The following is a 21,272-nucleotide window of genomic DNA, read 5'->3' on the forward strand; positions in this document are numbered from 1 at the left end:
CACTGATGTTAGCGAATGGCACAGCGAAGCAGAGTAATGTGTGTAGATCAAGTCTAATGCTCCAATAATTTGTAGGACATTACGTTATTGATTTGTTTTGTGCTGTAATTAAATACAATAATAATAGGGATACGGCGAGATTCATGATGATTTAACTGAAGTACAGCATTATGCAGTGGCAAGTTGTGTAATGAAATTATCCAGCACTTGCTGTATAGTTATCAAAAATAATGATCCTATTTGTGTCTGAATTGGAAGAGGCATAATGTGATATAAGTTTTGCCAGCGCTGCAGTAGCCCATTATAGGCTTCTAAAGTGCAGTTTATGGCTGTCTCCCACCCAGTGATTGCTGACAGGGGGGTTTGAGACCACATACACGCAGAGGCACTCAGTCTTAGTTTGTTTTCATGTCATAGAGGCAGAAATGCTGATGATTGTGCGGGTAACTGAAATGGGGAAATGGCAGCATTTCTGCAGAGTGAGACGCACATCAGGAAATAGAGGGCTCCTGAGGAGCAAAAAGAAGCCGGTGCCAAAACTTGAGGAGCTTTTCGCTGCTTTTTTTGAGACACTCAAAAGCCTGTGAGTCAATAAATACATGTTTTTTTTCCCTCTTCCTGGCAAATCATGAGAGCTGATATTCTGGTGGAGTGCCATTTATTATACCTGCTGCTTGACATTGAAACAAAAACACACAAACACGCAGACATAATGAAATTGTTGATGCTGGCGGGGAAATCATGAGACCGGTGGGGCACACTAACTGCAGCGCGAATGTCTTTTTGATCTGTGGAAGACGGTATGTCATCAGTAGATCAGACTTAATCTTTTCATGGTTTTTAATTTAATCCTAGTCATTTAGAAAAAAGTAAAAGTAATTTAATCCCTACTTGTCTGTAGTTTAATTAGGTTTCTCATGCAGTGCAGTTTCTTGCAGTTATGCTAACTACTAAAAAACCTACAGTACTGTCTGTAGACACCCCTCTTTATATTTTGTCTTGGAAATGGAAAACGGGTGCAGTAGTTTACTGAAGAACTGAGTTTGTGCATTTCAGTGAATTGCCCAGGAGTTTTTTGCCACCTCTGTACATACTGATGATGATTTAAACAAAAAAATGTGATTAATTGCTTCACAAAATAACTCCTACGTCTGTTATGTGTAGTTGGAACACTGTTTCATTCCTTAAGTTAGGAGGCTTCAGTGAAGGATCAACTGAAGGTCCGCATCAATTTATTTCTGTTTTTTAAGGACACAACTTTCATATTCTCTTCTCCACTTACCCAGTTCTCAAGTTTTAAGGTTCCACTGCTCAATAGTTGGGTTTTTTTTTTTTTTTTTTTAGCAGCTCTTTGAGAATCAACTTCTTGGTCCAGAAATAGACTTTTATGTCAAACTTTGCTATGTTTGGCTTTTTTCTGTAAATTTAACTGAATAAATGAGAACAAATGTGGTTTTTTGCAGCAGGCTGCTAGTAACAAAGAGCCTAAAGACACAATTTAAAACTGGTTGTTTGCCAAGTTGTCTGTTATGTGTAGACACGATTCTGGTTCATCCCTTGAGTTATGTGCCTTTTTATGTTTGAATGATTCATAGGTCAGTGTTAAGTGGCTTAAAAAGTAAACATTCCTCTGAAAATGGGACAAAGGCTGGACTGAAAATGAGTCGGAAATGTCCAAGGCAATATTCAAAGTCAAGATCGCCTTAAAAAGTAAAAGTATAAGAAAGCCTGGCTCATGAAATCGGGTGAATATGAAGAGGTAAAGAGTGGCTCAAGTCTTTTGCAAAGTGCTAAACAGAGTGAATGTGCAAATGCGGCTGAAACGAGCTGCACTCATTAAAATTATTTACTATAATAGGAGAGTGATCAGATCTTCCATTGTCAAGTAGATTACAGTGTTTATGAAAATGGAGCGTTTAAAATAATCGGCATACAGAAATAGATCTAGTGTTTAAAAAAAATAACCGCTCATTAAAATGGTGAGATGTTCAGTCATTATAGCATCGATCGGAGGAGATATAACATTTATAAAACCGAGTTGAGTTTATCCATCCATCTATCTAGCTGTCTGTCTGTCTCAGGCAGCACAGTAACTGATTTTTGTGTACACTAGAGTAGTAATATTATGTTAATATTCTTGCAAGTGCTGTGGTGATTTTTGCAATTATGTTTTAAAATTAATCATGGCTTGTATAAGCTATTAAAGCAGGGAGAGATAAGGGCCTTTTCTTAATTTTAATACAAGCAAATGAAATGCTGCAACTATGCAGCCACATAACCGACATATTCACGAGTGTCCTCATTGCAAACGAAACAGCCCGAAACGAGCACACGCAGTAGCTTCTCTCACCGTGGGCATCCCTTTGATTCCCACTTCTGCTTGTATCATAAACACTAAAAATACCTAAGTGACCCTCTGGAGAGGATGTGCATGTTCAGCTTTTAGCTCGGAGCAGCAAACTCGCTGACATCACAGTGTCCCGAGCAGGTGGAGGACGCCACGAGCGCTGTTTCTGGCTTTTATCTCCAGGTATGCGCAGCACTGCAGCTACCGAGTCAATATGGAGTTTTTAAGTGTGGCCTAAAAAGTAAAAGCAGTCAGCAATATTTGGAGTACTTTTTCATTAGAGGCAAGTGAGTGAGCTTTATATGTGTTACCTTTAAACATTTTAGCATGACGTGTGCAGGTAACTCCTGCCAGGTGTTTTAACCATGTCTCACTTTTCCAGCTAACCTTTTAGCTAGCTGCTGTTCCAGCCACTTATTTTAATCAACTTCGCAGTGGCGTGTCCAGCGGGGTGGCCTGGGGGGGCACAGGCCACCCCCCCCCCCAACCAGACTGGCCACCCCAGGTGCCACCCCAAAGGCAAAACAATAAAATTCAATCAAATATCAAATGTACGATTATGTTTTCACGGTGAAGCTCAGATATAAGAGTGTAAGTGAATGCAGCATTGGCTTCTGCGCTATGTGCATCAAGTTAGCAAAGGTAGGAGAGCCAAGCACGAAAGACGGCACTGCACGAAACAATTTTTCGGTGAAAGAAAATGAGGACAGAATAAATGTCCCGGTAAGTAATATTAAGTTTGTTGAGTTTAGTAAACTTCGGTGAAATTAGAATACCAAGGAAAAAATTACACTTAAAGAATTATTGCAGCCGTCGAATATTTCAGACAGTATGCTACTGAGGGCAGCTAACATAAGAGTTATGAGTTATAAAATATAATCTAAGTCGTAACATTGCTGTATGGAGCTGCAGATTTGGTTGCAGGTTAACATAGCTGGACTGGCCATCGGGCATACCGGGCATATGCCCGGTGACTTATTTTTTATTTTTTTTTGTAATGGCATGAACAATGAGAGGTGGTGGATTGGCCAGATGCAGGTCGATGTGTAAAAATAACTCAGTTGTTTGGTGGTGGCTATGGCGGGGCTTCCACAGAGGCCAGCAGGTGGATGAGGGAAGGGGAGGCAGGAGGAGAGCCCCGAGGCAGCCACCAGTCCGAGTGTCAGGTGAACTGAACTTCAGGTAAGAAGTTATGACCTGCAGTCTATCTGGGTCAGATATAAACCAAGTTTAGGTGGAGTTTATTTTTGTTGTGCTGACTTTTTACTGTCAGTTACAATAACTCGTACTGCGTTCTAGCCAGCTTGACGGAGTTTTTATACAGCTGGGTGGGTGCTATGATGTTACTGATAGTGAACTTCTCTCATTCTCCCCCCTCCCTCTCCTGTTGCTACTTCAATCATGAAACTGATCAATGATCAGCTGATCGGCTTTTTTCTCTTGTTTATTTATCGCCCACTTTGCGCCAGAAAGGAAACCAGCAGATGTCGCGCTAAACAACAGCAGCACGTTTAAGCTTGATCAGCTTTTGTTAGAATTTATTTAATATTAATTTCTAGTATCAGCTGATGTTGGCTGGAGCCACAGCTGTAAAACCTGCTGGTCATGATGTCGGTTTGGTTATGTGGTGAGAGGGAAACATGAAGATGAAACCAGGAGATGTCCTTACTGAACCATCAGAGCTGAACAGATGATGGAGAAACAGGTTTACCTTTTAGGTGACATGGATGAGTTGAAGGGAAGTTATGAACTGTTTCTGAGAGACAAATAACACCAGGATCCTTTCTGTGTAGCTGACAGCTGGTAACTGTGCAGGGGCGGGTCTAGGAAAGTTTTGCCAGGGGGGCAGGTAGGGCATTAACAGGCAAAAGGGGGGCACAAAGAAATACCTTTCTTTCTTATTCTCATTTAAAATGTCTAGCTTTTATTAAATAATTATCTAAATCTTACAACCAAAGTTTTTATCTGATGTAAAATGTATAGAAATCATACATATACCAACAAGACGGTGTACATATGGAAAAGATATATATAAATTTTATAAAGTTTGTATCTGTCTTGTGTGAAACTTGTATGAAAAGCATACAAGAGTAAAAACAGATATAAGATCCCTTGAAAGATTATATAATGAATCTTGTATGTTTTGGATACTAAAACAACATATGAAAGTAATAAGAAAGTGGCCACTTTCATGAGTAAATCATGTAAGTTTTTACTATTTCTTTTCCATATGGGACTGTCACAACAGCATTTGTTTTCATTCAAAGGCTTTATGGCTTTAATACCTGGTGGGCCGGTCTGTAGTCAAAATGCCCGATTTTCTGTCCCAGTCCAGCCCTGCAGGTTAATACTGGCAGTGTCACCATGCCAGCTGAATGTATTTCATCATCAGCCAGTGTTGTTCTTGATCAATATTACCAAAGTTTACCATAAGGCAGCATAGAAAGTATTTACTTGCTTTCAGGTTTCATTCAAATGTTAGTCTTTTCAGTTGTTTCCCCACTTTTTTCCTGTTTCAAAATCACCAGTTTGTGAGAAGATTATCTTCTTTTTTTTAACAGGCAGATAAAGTTTTACATTGGAATTGGCTAATTTGTCAATTGTTTGTTACAAATGTTCGTATTTTAATATTCAAAAATGTTTTTGCCCAAAACATATGTGCACTATATGTCAGTAAAAATACTATGCAAATATTGCTGTCCTTGAATACTGAGTAAACACTGACAAAGCACTGATTGTATCTCTTGTACTTTATCAACACAGTATCTAAAAACTTTGCACCATAGTGGTTAAAATCTCATTCGAATAAGAGTTAAAAGCGCATTCGGTTATTAGGTTTATAGGGTTATTGAATTATGGTTAACGGTTGGTAGGTCTGTGAAGGTTCTCAGTCATCCAGGTCATCGTAGTCAAAGGAGCTTGCAAGCTCCTTTGATTAACGGTTGGTAGAATTTTTTAAACTTTATCTGCCAATTACATCTGCCACCCTTCTCCAAATCTGTGCCCCTACCTGGCCCCCCCAACAAAAATTTTCTAGACACGCCACTGCAACTTCGATCATTTGTTTATACTTTAACAGAGTCATTTAATGTTTAATTTTTTGTTTGGAAATGACTCGAGCAATTTAAATATGTATTTATTAGTTTAGCCTAAGATTTAAGTTTTCCATCAACATTTACACAAATGTAACTATTACTTTTAGCCATCTTATTGTGTTGCTCGTTCAGCCACTTTTTTTTCTGTTTAAATAGAATTTTACTGGAGTTTATAAATAATTATAATATTAAGGAGAGCTCTCCAGCAATCAGATGATCACCTATGAGCAGGATGACCAGCTGTCATCCTTAACTCAGCATTTTTTTCTTTGTCCCCTTCTCACATTTTGAGATAGTCTCCCACATTTTGATTGCTTTCTCAAAAAGTCTGGCTTTTACCCAAAGTATATGAAGGGAAGGCTTTTTACTATATTCAGAACTTCAGCCTGTCTAATGCCACACTCATCAGGGAAAGACACCAAAAAGTCACAGGCTTTGCAGATTTGGGTGACTATGATGGAAGCTGCCATGAAGAAAATAAAGCAGCAGTATATTCTGAGAGACAGGAGGGGGTATGGCGTAAAGTGACAGAATACATGTATGTCATAATTTTATAATAATAGTGACACTTGTCAGATATGGCTAAAAAAATAGAATAAAAAAAAAACTATGGATAGATCCAAAACCTGAAGAGCAACTGAAATAACAGCATGAAAACATTCAGACTACCTTTCAGCATTATTGATGTGTCCCACTTTGTCTCACAAAAACACAGCGGTTGCCTCACATTTAGTTTGATCTGGCCACCCTACCTGTGAGCACCACATGGCGATGGTGGGGAGGAAAAAAAGCTCCCTCTTACTAGGAAGAAGCCTCAAATCAGGCTCAGGGAGGTGCAGCTGTCTGGCACTGCTGTCTCGGTTTGTGGGGACAGTAAAGGCATAAAAGAAAAACAGGGAGGGTAGAAACAATAAGCAGGATGTGATGACAGCCCTAAAAATCCAAAGGCATTTGGCCATGATTTGCCAACTTGTGGCAACATTGCTCTGTGTGTACACAGCCCTTCAAAAGAAGAAAAAAGATTTTTCTCAAACGCTACACTAACGTGATAAAACAACATGAATAAAATGTATTTTACAAACGTTACTATGACATTACATCTGATCAGAGACCAGGAAGATGCACAAATTCCTTTGGGGGTTTCCCATCCAGTGAAAAAATCTACACAAATCAAATATCCAGAGCCATCTGCTGCAACGACCCTCTGTGGGTAAGAGAGCAGCAGAAAGAAGCGTTGTTACTATGGTTGTAGATCCAAGTCAGGGAAGTGTTTTTACATCAAGTTATCAAATGAAACATCGTGCTATCATTTGTATCATTGTTGTGAGAAGCTTTTGTTATAATAAGAGTGAGGGGCAGACGCCCTGGACAGGTCTTTTGCAGGGCTAATGCCAGATTTAGACTTTGTAGAGCCTATGACGTAACCTACATAAGTGGCCGACATCGTCGGAGTTTATGTTAATACACACTCACATTACACAGTACATAATAATTACCGTGAGGTCGTGTCCCGGTGTTTTATATGTGGTGCCAGCCAACAAATAAAATGCTGGTACTTTTACCTCCTCGTCCTTTGTTGTGATCATTTTTTTAGGGGCAAATATATTTGTCTCTCAAATTTCTCTTTTTCTGACATTTGTGAGTCCTTATGTTGATGCTGAGACGATGATTGATACATTCTCACTGATAAATTTAGAAACTGTGGCAAAAGATAGCTGGAAATGACAAGGAAGAATCGAGGGTGCCGAACAGGCCAGTCACAGTCGTTGTGGGCTATGTCGACTCGACATGTAGTTACACCGCGGCGCACGTCAGGTTACTCTGTAGATTTTCCAATTAAGTATGAATCCCAAACATTTAGACCTATGGCTAATTTAAAAACACCAGATGATCTGACATGTTTGTCTTTGTACTGTGAGAGGAAGGGAACCCACACAGGCACTGGTAAACTCTGTGTGTGTGTGTGTGAGTGGGTTCAAACCAGGACTTTCTGACTGTGGGATGACAGTGCTAACCACCGCACCACTGTGCTGCCCAGCATTGCATAATATGAACTTTAAGTAAGCACAAGAGACCAATTGAGGAAGTTAACACTTAGCTGCCCTAACCACGGGTAGTTGAACCGACTATCCTGAAATATAATCATGGCATTTTTCTTTTTTAAACTACTTGAAATAGAATTACTCTGTATTTTTAGTTTGGATTTAGTGGTGAAACACCAGTAAATGCAGTGTAAATAAAACCCACAAATTACTCAGGCAGTGTGCTCTTACAGCACATGGCCTGGAGTTATGCTCTAAAAGCAGAGTGAAACTGAGGTTCTTGTAGGTATATCTTACAATGATCTGGGTAAAATTAGCATGTGCTTTCCTGAAGCGAATTATAGTAAATATAGCATATGTTACACACCAACGGTATTAAAAAATAACAACACAGACCTACAGTGAGTTCCACTAAACCCACTTAATACTGAGTCTCTAGAGAAGCGTTAATGTTGTGTTTTTTTTTTTTTTTTTTTTTTTTAAATGGCATTTTTATTGACATCTTGGCAAGTTGTGGATGCCGGGAAAAGCTTTGTTTCCAAGGTAACATGACAGAAAAATCTCGTAGCTGACATAGATTAGCCCTTGTGTTTTAATAAAAAAGGAACATTTAATTTAGCATGGGAGCCGTCTAATTTATATATGGTAATTGGTGTTTTCATCTGTCATCTTTCCAGTGACACGCATGACACGTGTCTTCAAGTACGTTATGAGCATTCAAAGGGGATTAATTTCTATATTTGTGTACTACACTCATAATTTTGCCTTTAAGCATTTCATGCAAATAATATCTTGGCTAAATGTGAAGACGGCTAATTTCACCCAGCCCTAAACGGATACCTAAAAGTACTACTGCAGTGTATTTGTGATGGATGCAATATCAACATCAGAGCAACACTGGTATGTGGCTATTAAAGGTCAAACAATTTACCAGGCAAAATCATATATACTAGTAATTCTACAGGCGAAGGAAAATATCATAAATCACATTAAGGTCAGCGTACAGTATGTGCTGCACTACACAATGCAAGAAAAATGATACCGTTACGTAGGGAGACAGACATGTTTTATTAAGTTGCATGCATGCAGTACGCACCTTTACATCTCTGCTGTGTTTTAAGATTATTCATCCCAGCTGAAAAACGTTTCACTTCTTCCACGGCAATCTGTCTTAACAAATAAAGTCTGAGTTACGGGGCATGCAGAAACATGATGTACTTCTTTGTGTTTGACTAAATGAGCGCACTTATGCAAACTTATTCAGCCGGCTACAGCTGACTTCCCAACTTTATTATCACATCGATGTTATTAATGTATGACTGACCTATTTAAGTAATGGTATACATTTATCATTCTCTATGTCTTGTGATTATATATTTATTGCTGGCACATGCTTCCTCTCCGCCCTCTGTCCTTTTCTTTTTCTCCTTTTTCGCTCCTTTTTTTCTTTTTTGCATCCTCACCCTCCTCTCTGTCTCTCTCGTCCATCACCAACCCCCCACCTCTCTCTTTGCTGAGGTGGCTGTAACTGCTGTGACTTTGACAAAGTATTCTCCACGTGTATTTCAGCGTACGTGTGGATGCAGGGTGTGTGTGTGTTTCTTTTTTTTTTAGTTTGCAAATGTGTCCGACTGTTGCGCACGCAGCGTCCATCTGTGTGTGTCAGCTTACTGCAGCGTGCTCGCACTTACATCTGCCGCTGCTGCTGCTTATGTCACGCTACAGTCCTGTGTTCTGTCCTCCGTTACCCTCTCACTTTTTTCATCACTTGCTCTCTTGTTCACCTTGTTTCTGCCTATGTGATACCCCCCCCCCCCCCACCTCCCTCTGCTAGTCCCCTCCCTCATGTTTGCTCCTTCCTCTCTCTCTCTCATTGATAGTGAAGCATATGTGACTGGAATACTGAGGAGCTAATCATTATGCCATGAGCACAGCGCAGTGCTCGGGCAGAATGTCAATTCTCCCTCCTCTCTCTGTCTTCCTCTGCCTTTCCCTTCCCTCTCGTCCACGCTTTCCAAGCAGTAGTTAACATGGAAGCCACATTTGCGCTCTACACAGTGAAAATTAAGGAAACACTCTCACACGTAACGCCCGGCGCTTGCAAACACTGGGCTTTTAACACCTGCACTTAAGTGCAATGTGTAATGGTTCGGCGAGGTTTACATTTGTGCTGCGGATGGTATTTGGAGTGTGCGCGCGTGTTACATAGTTGTTATGTAAAAGCACTCCACATCAATTTGTCAAGAGCAAAGTGGTGTGGGATGGAGATGAGAGACAGCTGTTGAATGCATATTTAGAGAGAGGAGGGAGACTGAAACAGAGAGTGACAGCAGACTTTCTGTGGAGGCCTAAATCACCACTAATATTAAGGTAAATAACCACGTAGGATTATTCGCATTATATTGTAAACACTTAAAAAGATGGAGGTATGATACGGAGATAGTCGTGCGCATGCAGCAGTCTCGGTGTCACTCAGCAGCGAAGGAAAACACAAATGAGAGCGGGGTAAATTAAACTAGAGGTAAATTAGACTGCGTGCACGCGCTTGGACTGCGGGGTGCACGTCAGCGTGTCTGATGAAATGGGAGAGACAGCACACGGAGACTCCTCCTGACTTCTTGAAAACTGCAGCTGTGGGTCACAGCTAGGGGTAACGCTGTGTGTACGCAGCCCTCCAAATCTTCCACTGAAAAACACACACACACAAACACACCACATGCACACAGACTACAAAGGAACTTTAAATTTGCAAGTTGGACAGACGCACAAACAGTCATATCCAAATGTCCACATAAACACACACACACATGCATAGAAAAAACCCCAGCCGTGGCCTAAGGGAACCTCTAGCGTGACATGGTTGCAGTCTAATAGGCTCAAGCATGAGTGAGTAATAGGTGTTCCAGCACTGTCCGCCCACTGGACAAAGACATCTTGAGATGCACATTATTTTATGAGATGCAAAGTGAATAGGTGAAAACATGATGATGCATTGGGTGGGCGGTGAGTGGAGGGGGCTGTTTGAAACCAAAGCGGAGGAGACAGCTCAGCATTGTCACATGCTATATTTGCTTCCTGGTTTGATTAGGGGACAGGTTAGCGGACAAGCCAGAGCTGATATACCCAGAGGCTATCATTTAATATATGAGACGCAAATAGGTTTTAACATAACGTACAGCACTTAGCATTCAGGTTATGAATGAAATAAGTCATAGGTTGGACTGGAGCAGTGCGGATTAATTAGTGATCGACACACAAGCATATTTATTTATTTTTGCTGCCACTTTATTAAATTAAATTCAATAGATTACATCTGGACAAATCTTTTAAAGCATAGTGTACAAACATCACTGTTAGGCAACACAGTGTTGTCACTAGCAATTAAAGCGCCACCTCATGCACAGAGTGACAAAATCAATGATTCAACACACCGTGGTGAGTTTAAAAGCCTTGGAGGACACAAAATGCTAAGAGAGCGCTGGGGCTGTAAGGTTAAGAAAAAGATCTATATTGCAAAGGCTACTTGGACCCACCAGAGAGGAGCAGTGGTATCATAAGGCCAGTGTCCCAGTCTCGTTAGGGGGGGATGAGACAGCATAGCCTGATCGAAAGTGGGGATATGGGAGTTAGACAGTGACATCATAGGCTGTGAGCTGCTCCTCTGGAGACTGCTGTCTGCTTGCAATGGGCTCGTGCTGTTGCTGAGTTGTGCCTTGTATGACTGAACATTATAAATAGTGAGAAGGGTGTCAGCTCCATTCAAGGGAGTTGTGCATGAAGAGTCGGGGTGCTCCAGTGAGAGGAGGAATGTTTTTCAGCAATGGCTTGGGTGTGTGGGAGAGGAAGTAGTCCCCACCTTTCTGTGAGTTACATATACCTGATTACAAGTAAAAGTGTTCTACTGAAAGTTTGATTCATTAGTAAAAAGTATAGGCAGCCCATTCTTCTTAATAAGACAAAGGACTCACTATGCTGAAATGCCATTTACCACTTGAAATCAATTCAACTCAATTTTATTTTATTAAGTATTGCATTAGTTCATTTCTGTCAGGACCACTTTAGTCAAAACTGGATTTTTCTTTTCCATCTGTGGTAATTTCTGTCTGCTGCTGGACCACATTGATTCGGTTAAAAATGGTATGAAAGGAAGGAGCTGGGGTGGAGGTGGGTTTCCAAAGTGGCTTACAGAAGCATGATTATAATTAAAATGCTTATCTAATTAACTTGCTATTGAAGACTATTATATATTTATTAAACATTTACTCAAACACTCACACTGGATGGATGCATCCTTGGTGGGGGGAGACTCGGGGGTTCAGTATCAAGATCCTTGATCCTTCAACATGCAGACTGAAGTAGGCAGGGAATCGATCCGCAACCTTGTATCGCTCATGTTTAAAGGGCTCATATCATGCTTTTCCATATTTTCTGTCACTGTGTTGTTATAGTTCAGAGCTTCAGACGCTCTAAACACCCAGCTGATTTCTCAGACTCGGCTCTGTCTTCAAGCACAGAAGCCCCTCCCACAAGTGGGATATCTAGCTGGCTAGACAAAACCTAAAACCCCAGATAGCAGGTATCACAATGGTGGTTTCTCTGGCGACTCAGAGTTTCTGCTTAAAGATCTTTGCACGCTCACATAATGGCACCGCCTACTCCAGACAGAGAGCAAAAAAATGGGTAATAAAGATTAAACATAAAATGTAACAGTAAAATGAGATGCTGTTACTGCAAATAAACTACAAATGTAACAGATGAATTTTCTGATCTGTGCATTATTAGCTGCAATTGGAGCAGTGCAAAAGAGACTTAACAGCATTTGAAGCAAGCATAAAAACATTTACACACTTTATGAATCACCAGATTAATGCATGCAAATTTCAGTACCAGTGCAGCTCACATAATATGAACTGCTGCAAGTTTACAGCTGGGCTTCACTCGGTTGTTTTAGTAAGGCGCTGCTTCAGAAGTTCCACAAAAAAAGTACGAAAAGCATAAATGGTATTTCTTCAAGAGAGAATCTTTATCACGCTCATGAGACGCTGTAAACAGAAAGAATCAGTGAAATGATGATGCTTCTGGAGTTTAAACCAAACCATGAGTTACTGCAGAACACTTTACACTCAACATAACTCGATAACCCATTAATCTCACTTTGTAGTTCACCCTTCCTGCGTTCAGACCTGTTTGCCGGTGGTAGCCTGTCAGAAGAAATGTGGATCCATCAAAATGACTTATTTTAGACCATGACTTCACCAAGGCTCGGTAAAAGATAAATAAGGGTCATATGTAAATCTGAATTCTGCAAAACTGCTCTAGTAGAGTCCAAGAATAAAAATATGGAGATGGAAATGAGCTAACAGCATGCTGTGATAGTGTTATGCACTGGTTTATCGACTGAAGATTGCATCTGCCAATATTTGTCTTGTTGACCGCGCACTCATGCATCCGCACCTCCAGCCAATTTAGAATCACCAGTTAACCTCGCAAGCACGTCTTTGGGCCGCTTGCGAGGGTAATTGGTGCTAATGCCTCAAAAAAGATCCAAGCCGACCAGGAGCGTTATTGCTAACCGCTACACCACTGTGTTGGCCTTATCAGCAATACATTTTCATACATTTGCACGACTTAATTTGTCCTTATATAAAGAACATGTGATAGAGGCGGTGGCGTCCAGTAAAGTGGATTTCATTTAAATATGAAAAGAATTCATGAAAAATTGACACTGTCAATAAGAAATAAAAAAGCGTGTTCAATAATTTATTAATTCACGACGTGAGGAGAACGATTCATGGTGGCGTGAATGATGCAGCGCTGCTCAGGTTTCTGACCAAACTAGCTCTCAGGGCTCTCTCCTTTTATTACAACCTTCATCGCAAAGTTAAAAAACTTTATTGCAGATTTGTCTGACGACACCGAGGGAATCCATAACGACAACAACAAAACAAAGAAAAAAAATACACCGGCATCGGTTGTTGTTTCATATATTCTTAGTTAAACGCGGCGCCAGCATCACAATTTCACAATTAGTGGTTCCCCTCTCTGATTGGATCTAAGATAAGATAAGATAAGATAGAACTTTATTAATCCCTCGGGTGGGTTCCTCTGGGAAATTCGATTTCCAAAAAAAGCACAGCACCGACAGAAGTTACAGAGTTATACACACACACATATATATAAATACAGAGACAATATAAATAAAATATACGAAGGGGATAAATAGAATAAATAGGAATAAAAATAAAAATACAAGTGAATTGCACATTTCAAGTATTGAGGTCTATTGTACTGTTGACTATTTACAAAAGTATTGCACAAAAGGTATTGCACAGTGAGGTGAAGAGGCACTACAGCTTAGTTGTTCCCTCCTTTGTCCTCCTGTTTCCCCTCCCTCTCCCCTCCAGAGAGGAGTTAAACAGTCTGATGGCGTGTGGGACAAAGGAGTTTTTAAGTCTGTTAGTTCTTGTCTTTGGGAGAAGCAACCTGTCACTGAACAGACTCTTCTGGTTGTTAATGGCCGTGTGCAGAGGATGCCTGGCATTGTCCATAATGTCCATCAGTTTCTTTAATGTCCTTTTCTCTGCCACTGTCACCAGAGTGTCCAGCTTCATGCCGACCACAGAGCTAGCCCTCCTGATCAGTTTCTCCAGCCTGCATGAGTCCTTCTTTGCTGTGCTACTCCCCCAGCACACCACAGCATAGAAAAGTACTCCAGCAACCACCGACTGGTAAAACATCCTCAGGAGCTTCCTGCAGATGTTAAAAGACCTCAGCCTCCTGAGGAAGTACAGTCGGCTTTGGGCTTTTTTATACAGGTGCTCTGTGTTGCATGACCAGTCCAGTTTATTGTCCACCCACAGCCCGAGGTACTTGTACTTGTTGACCACCTCCACCTCCTCCCCCTCTATCTGAACCGGCAGTGGACCTGCTCTAGACCTCCCGAAGTCCACAACCAGTTCCTTAGTCTTTGAGGTGTTGAGTTGCAGGTGGTTTGTGTGACTCCATGCGACAAAGTTCCTCACCAGACTTCTGTACTCCTCTTCCTGATCATCCCAGATACACCCCATGATGGCTGTGTCGTCTGCAAACTTCTGAATGTGGCATAATTCAGAGTTGTAGCAGAAGTCAGAGGTGTACAGGGTGAAGAGAAGAGGGGACAGCACAGTTCCCTGTGGTGCTCCTGTGCTGCTGACCACTGTGTCAGACGTGATGTCCTTCAGCCTGACGCCTTCATCTACGCCTTCATGTGTCTGTGTGTGCACATTAGCGACATTATGTCAATATGCGCCTTTGCGTGTGAGCCGACGGGCGTGTTTACATTGTGGCGCGCTGGTGTCTGCACGTTTGTGTGTGTGTGAGTGTGTGTCACGGGGTACGAGACGAGGCGAGTGGTGCGGTCGTGTGATAGTGTTTGTCACCCCGAGCGAGCAGCCACGTCAAACTCTGTCAGGGTAGTTTTCCCCAGCCGTGGGTGTAACACATCCCTCTGATTACTCTCTCTGTCTTTCTGTTGCCGTGTGTGTGAGTGTGTGTCTCATTCAGATAGTGTGCGTTTTCTTCATGACCAGCTTTTTCTTTTGCCCCCCCACATTTCAAATGCTTATCGGACAAACTGACAGTGAGAGCAAAGAGAGAGAATGGAGGGGTGATGGGTTTTTTATTTTTGATATTCATCTTTGAGAAAAATACCTAGGAGGGAGAGAGAGCGTGTAGAGGAGTGGGTGTTGGGAAGGAGGAGGGAGGGTGAGGAGAGAGTAGGAGGGTGCAGAGAGGGACGGAGAGAGAGCTAGCTGATTAGATTGGAGAAAGCCAAGGAGGTACGGGTATACTATTGAGCAAGGGGAGAGGCAGAGGGGAGGGTGACTAAGTGAATGCAGTTTGCCGTCGCGTGTCGCCGTATCACAGCGAAGTCCACTGGCAGGCAGACGGATCGGACCCGAATCAACAAATGGAGACAGAAAAACTGGATGTATACTGCATGTGAGGAGAAACCAAGGGAGGATATAGAGTCTGCCTTCATATCCTTTTATCTTTGCATCTAATACTACTGTGAGGAACCCACAGGGAGGGAAAGAAAAACAGCGGACAACTCATTTTTCCTCTAACACGTCTGTGAAGCAGAGGAGCTGTGAATAGAGTGAGCTGTGGGACTCGCTGGGATTTCTGAATATAAGCTCAGTAAGTATTTGTATATTTGTATAGGCTGTGTAAAGGCACTGTATGAGTGTGTGTATATGTGTGTGTGTGGACTGATGCCTCAGCTTTGTGCGCTGCCTCTGATGTTTTTTCCTCATAAGAAAAAGGCGAATATAAGGAGCGCTGGGAGGGAATTTAAATCCAGTTGTGCCGCTGCAGTGTTTCCCTTTATTGTCACATGTTGTTGGCGTCACTGAGCTGCTTTTCTTTTCTAATTTAAACAACTACCCCAGACTTGACTCTGTGTGCTGTTTGTGCCTTTTCCTCCTCAGTTGCCGGTGTGTGAGTGTGTGTGTGTGTGTGTGTGTGTGTGTGTGTGAGAGAGAGCTGATAATAGCAGCTCCATTGGTATTCAGCGGAGGGAGCTCCAGGATCTCGCTGCGCCTTTCCCCAGGATGGGATCACAGAGCAGGGATTGTGCTTGCCTGTGGAGAGCCCGCTGAAATGGGTGAGTGTCCATCCCGCTCCTTTTTTCCCCCTCCTCTTTTCATTCTCTTTCACCTCTTAGTTGATTGTTTCCTAAATATATATAAATATGTATATATGTGTATGGCTTTAGTCTGCAGTTATATACAGAGCATTTTCATTCCTGATGGGCCCCCCTCGTTTCCTTGTGTCTCACCCACTCACCCTGTCCAGCCCCACCTGTTTCCCTCCATCACTCCTTCCATCCTCCTTTTCTTTTACCTCCCCCCAAACGCCTCAGGGCATAAGCCGTCCTATCCAGTTTTAATGGATATAGACAAAATCTGAATGGCTCAATCCATTTTGCTGCCTGTCTCCCCCCTCTCTTTGCCTCCTTTTCCATCTTCCCCTCTTTGGCTGTGTCACCCATCCCCCCCCCCCCCCCCCTTACTTCCATCCCTCTCTCGGTCTCTTCGGGCTCCTCACTACATTCTGTTTGATTTTAGACACACTGAGGACACTCTGAGACTCTTTCCTGACAAAGGAAATGAATAAAGATGCTGTGGATGTGTTTATGTGTGTGTGGAAGGGCTGCTATTTCTGTGTCCGTGTCAATCTTTTTTTTTTTTCCCACTCAGAGGGAGCAGAGGTTTGTGCTCAGCCTCAGTGTGAAGGACTGGAGGAACAGAAGGTTATGAAGTAGATCGGTGTATATAATAGCTTCTGGCATGACAGCTGTGACACATATGTACATGCACAGACACACAATGTCACTCTTTTTACACGCACCTCCGTCTTTGCACTCCTCGCTGACATACCTTCTGCACACCAATTCGCACCCACCTACGTCTTTTCACACCTGCGACACCTTAGCATGCTTAAGGTGCCAACAAAGGCTGGACCTACACACACATACACACACAATAGAAGACACTGAGCACTAACCTCACCGTGCTTAGTCTCATCTTAAATGGTCCTTGGAGAATATCGGTGTCACGGGAGGGTCGTATATATCCAACAGAAGTATTGATTGGAGCTGATAAGCTGAATGGCCTCGAATGTTTCACTGTAAATCGGCCATCACCCACCTCACTGGAGTCACTAAACTTATTTAACGATTTTACTCTGTTAAAAGAGATGATATTACTGCAGGGCTCTGAAATGACCTTTTTTCCTTTTTCCTCTGTACTTTTCTGACTTAAGAAGAGATCCATCACTCGACTCAGAGCGGCAAGCTTTTTTTGATTAGGATTCAGAAAGGACTTTATCATATTCAACAGGTGCAAACTGTTGCATAGTAACAGACTCGAGACTACCTGTTGGGTAAGATTTGACATTGCGCCTCTATTTTTAGAATTGGGTCATCTGTTTGACAAAAGGTAGTGTGATTTATTAGGAAATGAAAAATAGAAACTCAGCAGGCATCCAAGTCTGTCTAAGCTCGGGCCATCTGTCATCTGCATGCATACCTGTCTACCTGGAGCGGGGTTAATTTAGAGGGATTTATGAATGCGTTTTGCTATTTGGAAACTGTACCAAGTATGACTCACAAAAGGTTCATTGTTTTGTTTGCATTACATTAAATGCAAGAGAGCACAATGAAATGCAAATAGCGTGACCTGTCAGGAGGTCTAAAGAGACAGTACCGAATACGACGCAGCTCTCTGCATGACATTTCAATCCAAATCTCAGTATGTTATAGACGAGAACAAAATATTTTTACATTTATCTTTAACTGAAGAGGTTCTCCTCATTTCTTTTGCACCAAAACACAACTGAAAAGTATTAATGTTGTTTCAGCTGCAGAGGAATAAACAGTTTTATGCGTCTTTAACACTGTAACGTCAAGAGTATCACACTCGATACGTGAGTTTTTGTGATGTGTCAAGACTTCTTTTCCCCCCTGGGAAAATTGCATGATACATTTTTAAGCTCAAACTGCAAAAAATGACAGATTTAGCAAATATGATACATATTAAAACTCATATGCAAATTAATATATATTTATTTCGTCAGAAGGTTCAATAACTACTCTATTTTCAAAAAAATTGAATTTTCTGGCAATTTATTTAATGGTTCAGGTTTTAAAAAGTTAAATAAAAATGAGCATAAAGTTATTTTTAAAATATCCAAGATATTTGTCTCTACTCTGTCTTGTTCATTTGAATGCGTCTTATTTTAATATTTGAATCGGTTTTGTGTAAATATCACCTCAAGGTATTGTTTTCATCCATTGTGTCAAACAGATAATCCATCTTATCATTACATCTCACATGACTTTGTGTTATAATTTAGTGCAATAATAGAAGAAAAGTTAAAAAACAACACTTTTTATTAAAATGTGACATCTAGTCTGGACCAACTAGTTATGTCTTGTGGCTTTGTTGCACCTGATGCAGCCTGTGGAGCCTGTGGTGAACAGACACCTTGGATTCTGAAGAGAAAGAGTAAAAATGATTGCATGAAAGAAGTTAGAGGTGAAGATCTGAAATTGGATAGAGGGAATAAAAGTGAGATGGGGATGACGAGAGCGTTTGAAGATGAGCTTGTTGGAGAGAGTGAAAGCCTCAAATCATAGAATCAGTGGAGAGGAGGTCGGCACAAACAAGCAGCAAAGTCGTGGAAGAGTGACAAGGACGGAATAGACAGCAGGACGACAGGCAGGGTGGAGAGTGGCGAGGAGGAGAATGACATACGCGATAAGGAAGAGTGACACAAATGTCACCATGCTAACCTTTCATGCACTCTCCCTCTCTCCTCTCTTCTGCTTTTTCCTCCTTTCTTTCTCTCCTTCTAGATCTGAAGCCTTGCAGAGATGGCCACCAAATGGACAGCATGGAAGCCAACATCCACCCTCCAGCGACCAGCTTTCCACAGCTAACTGCCTCCACCATCTCCTGCCATCAGCTCGAACCATCCGAGCGAGGGCTGAGTCTGCAGAGTTGAGCCTGGACCAGCCGTCTACCGAAAGCAGAGATAAGCAGAGGGCGACAGGCCTCGGAGGAGTCAACGCGCAACAAGCCAGCCGGCGTGTTGAGCGCACAATTGAGCTTCTTGGACTTCATCTAAAATGAAATAGGCTGCAGTGATGCTTGAGCAATGGTACAGAGCTTTTGGATATGTCCGGATTTATCAACCGGATATATTTTTGAGATTACGACACTTTGGTGCACACCTCAGAGCTCAGCCACTTTTTCCAGATTGGCTTGTGGGCAAAAGCGAGTAATTGAAAATCCCCCCTCGAGAGGCGCTCTGTTTTGATTTGTTGCGGGGGAGGAGGGCCTATCATTATTGTTTTTTTTCTTCTTCTTCTTTTTTTTTTTTTTGAGGAACAATTTCCAAAACACCCGGCTTTTATCCCACAAATTTCCCCCAGTTTCTCTCACATTGTGGAGAAGCACATTATGAAGCAGTACCATTCTTCTTCATCCTCCCTCAGTGACGGAGAGAGAGGAGGGACAGACTGTCCAGAATAGATAACGAGCAAGGAGACTGGCACCGAGGAGAGGAGAAGGAGAAGGAGAACAAAAAAAAGGAAGAAGGAGAAGAAGCAGAAAACGGGGAAACAGGTGGAAAAAGAAAGAGAAGGAAGCCGACAGAGGGGGGAGAAAAAAGGCAGGGACAGCGAGAAAATAAAGGACAGAATTAACTAGGATTGCACAGAATCTTTTTTGGACTCTTTGTAATTCGTGTTGAGGCTAGTTAGCGCAATGGATAGGGGAGGGGTTCAGGATTTACACTGGGGAGGGGGGGGGGACTTGAGCAGGAGACTAGAATGATGTCCCGCCTGCACCTGCCTGGTCTGTATCTCAGTGTTTGGGAGGAAGACAGGCTGAAAGATGGCCTGGTAAACAGACAGCTGTATTGAATGACAGACAAGCTCTGAGTCTGGTGAGATAGACAGACAGACAGGAAGACGGGTACACAGCCCAAGTGTCAGGCAGAGAGCCAGGCAGACATCCAGTGCCGGCACAGTAGACGGCGCGCAAATCATTGTCATTCTGTGCAGAGCGTGAGAGGAAGGCAGAGAGCAGGAAAGAAAGCAGAAGAGCATCCTGGTGGTTGTAGCTTCTGGAGAATCTCAGTCAGTGCTGTGGCAAGCTCATGCACTAAAAAAACCCAAACAAGCAGTGAGGGAGGGAGGGGGGGCTGTTACTAGAAGGGAAATACAGGTTGGGGAGAGGGAGAGCGAGAAGGACGGAGGTAAAGAAACAGAGGGAGAGAGCAGGTGTCGGAAATCCTCCCCTTCATCTGCTTGTCATTTACTCCTTTATGCTCTCTCGTCGTCTGCCGAGGTGATTGGTTTTCTGTTACCGCCGTTCCTCTGCTTACGGGCCCACTGCAATCCCGAGGAAAACGAGAGGTGGGCAGACAGAGGAAACCAGAATAAGACAGCAAAAAAAAAGGAAAAGGTGGAGCCTTTTCTGATTGACTCATTTTCACCCGTTCCTTTTGTTATTTGTCGAGGTGGGCTCTTGTTATTTTTGTGTTTGCTTTTTTTAAAAGTCAGAGATAGAAAGAAGAAAAACACACCTGCCCAATCGATCCCCCGTACATCCTCTTTGTACACAAGAAACAAACTTCTTTTTCCACCAATTGTTGATTTCTTGCCTTGCCTATCGGGATTATTTTCTCTTCTCAGTATAAACACGGGATTGCTCCAGATTCCTCCTGAATGTCCTCACACCCACTGACACAGTGTGAACTCCTCTGACTCCCCCCACGCCCCCCCCACCCTTCACCCCCTTGGCTGAAGCGCTAAAACTCTGTGGTCTCAGATCTCAGTGCCTGTGTTGACTCACTACTACAGTGATAATATGGCACGGCGCTTCTGATACCGTCTGATTCATTCTGTAAGTAGGACCCTCTCTTTCTACGCGTGTACGTCTCCACATGTGTGGCGCATGTCATTAGCATGTTTTTTAGCTTATGCATGCAGAAGCGCAGAAGTGGCGTGTCTCTCTGCAGTGTTGGTTTTATGGTGTCTTCACAGCGGATTTGCTTTCCTGTGCTTCCTCTGCCCCAGGCGGTTTGTGTGTGTGTGTATGTGTGTGTTTGTGTGTGTCTGCCAAAGAAAGAGATTTTGATCTTACAGCCAAGCTTACAACAGCATCAGAGTGGTGTCAGAATGAGGCGAACAGGGTGTCTTTCCCTGTGCGTGTGTGTATGTGTGTGTGTATACTCCTA

General features: G+C 42.4%; 1 protein-coding gene and 1 long non-coding RNA gene across 8 annotated transcripts in view; both read left to right on the forward strand.

The window, feature by feature from the left end:
- Positions 1–15,328: 15,328 nt before the first annotated feature.
- Positions 15,329–20,213, forward strand: LOC308405840. Its single transcript, XR_013973406.1, has 3 exons — positions 15,329–15,662; positions 15,953–16,128; positions 18,883–20,213. It is a non-coding gene; the product is annotated as an uncharacterized lncRNA (long non-coding RNA).
- Positions 20,214–20,247: 34 nt separating this feature from the next.
- Positions 20,248–21,272, forward strand: part of grik5 (glutamate receptor, ionotropic, kainate 5) — a 112,032-nt gene continuing 111,007 nt past the window's right edge. For all 7 annotated transcript variants that reach the window (XR_013973414.1, XR_013973415.1, XR_013973416.1 and 4 more), the window contains exon 1: positions 20,248–20,938. The gene's annotated coding sequence lies outside the window, so the exon portion shown is untranslated. The remainder of the gene's footprint in view (positions 20,939–21,272) is intronic.

The sequence above is a fragment of the Rhamphochromis sp. 'chilingali' genome (assembly GCF_963969265.1).
Source record: "Rhamphochromis sp. 'chilingali' genome assembly, chromosome: 11".
NCBI classification, from domain to species: Eukaryota; Metazoa; Chordata; class Actinopteri; order Cichliformes; family Cichlidae; genus Rhamphochromis; species Rhamphochromis sp. 'chilingali'.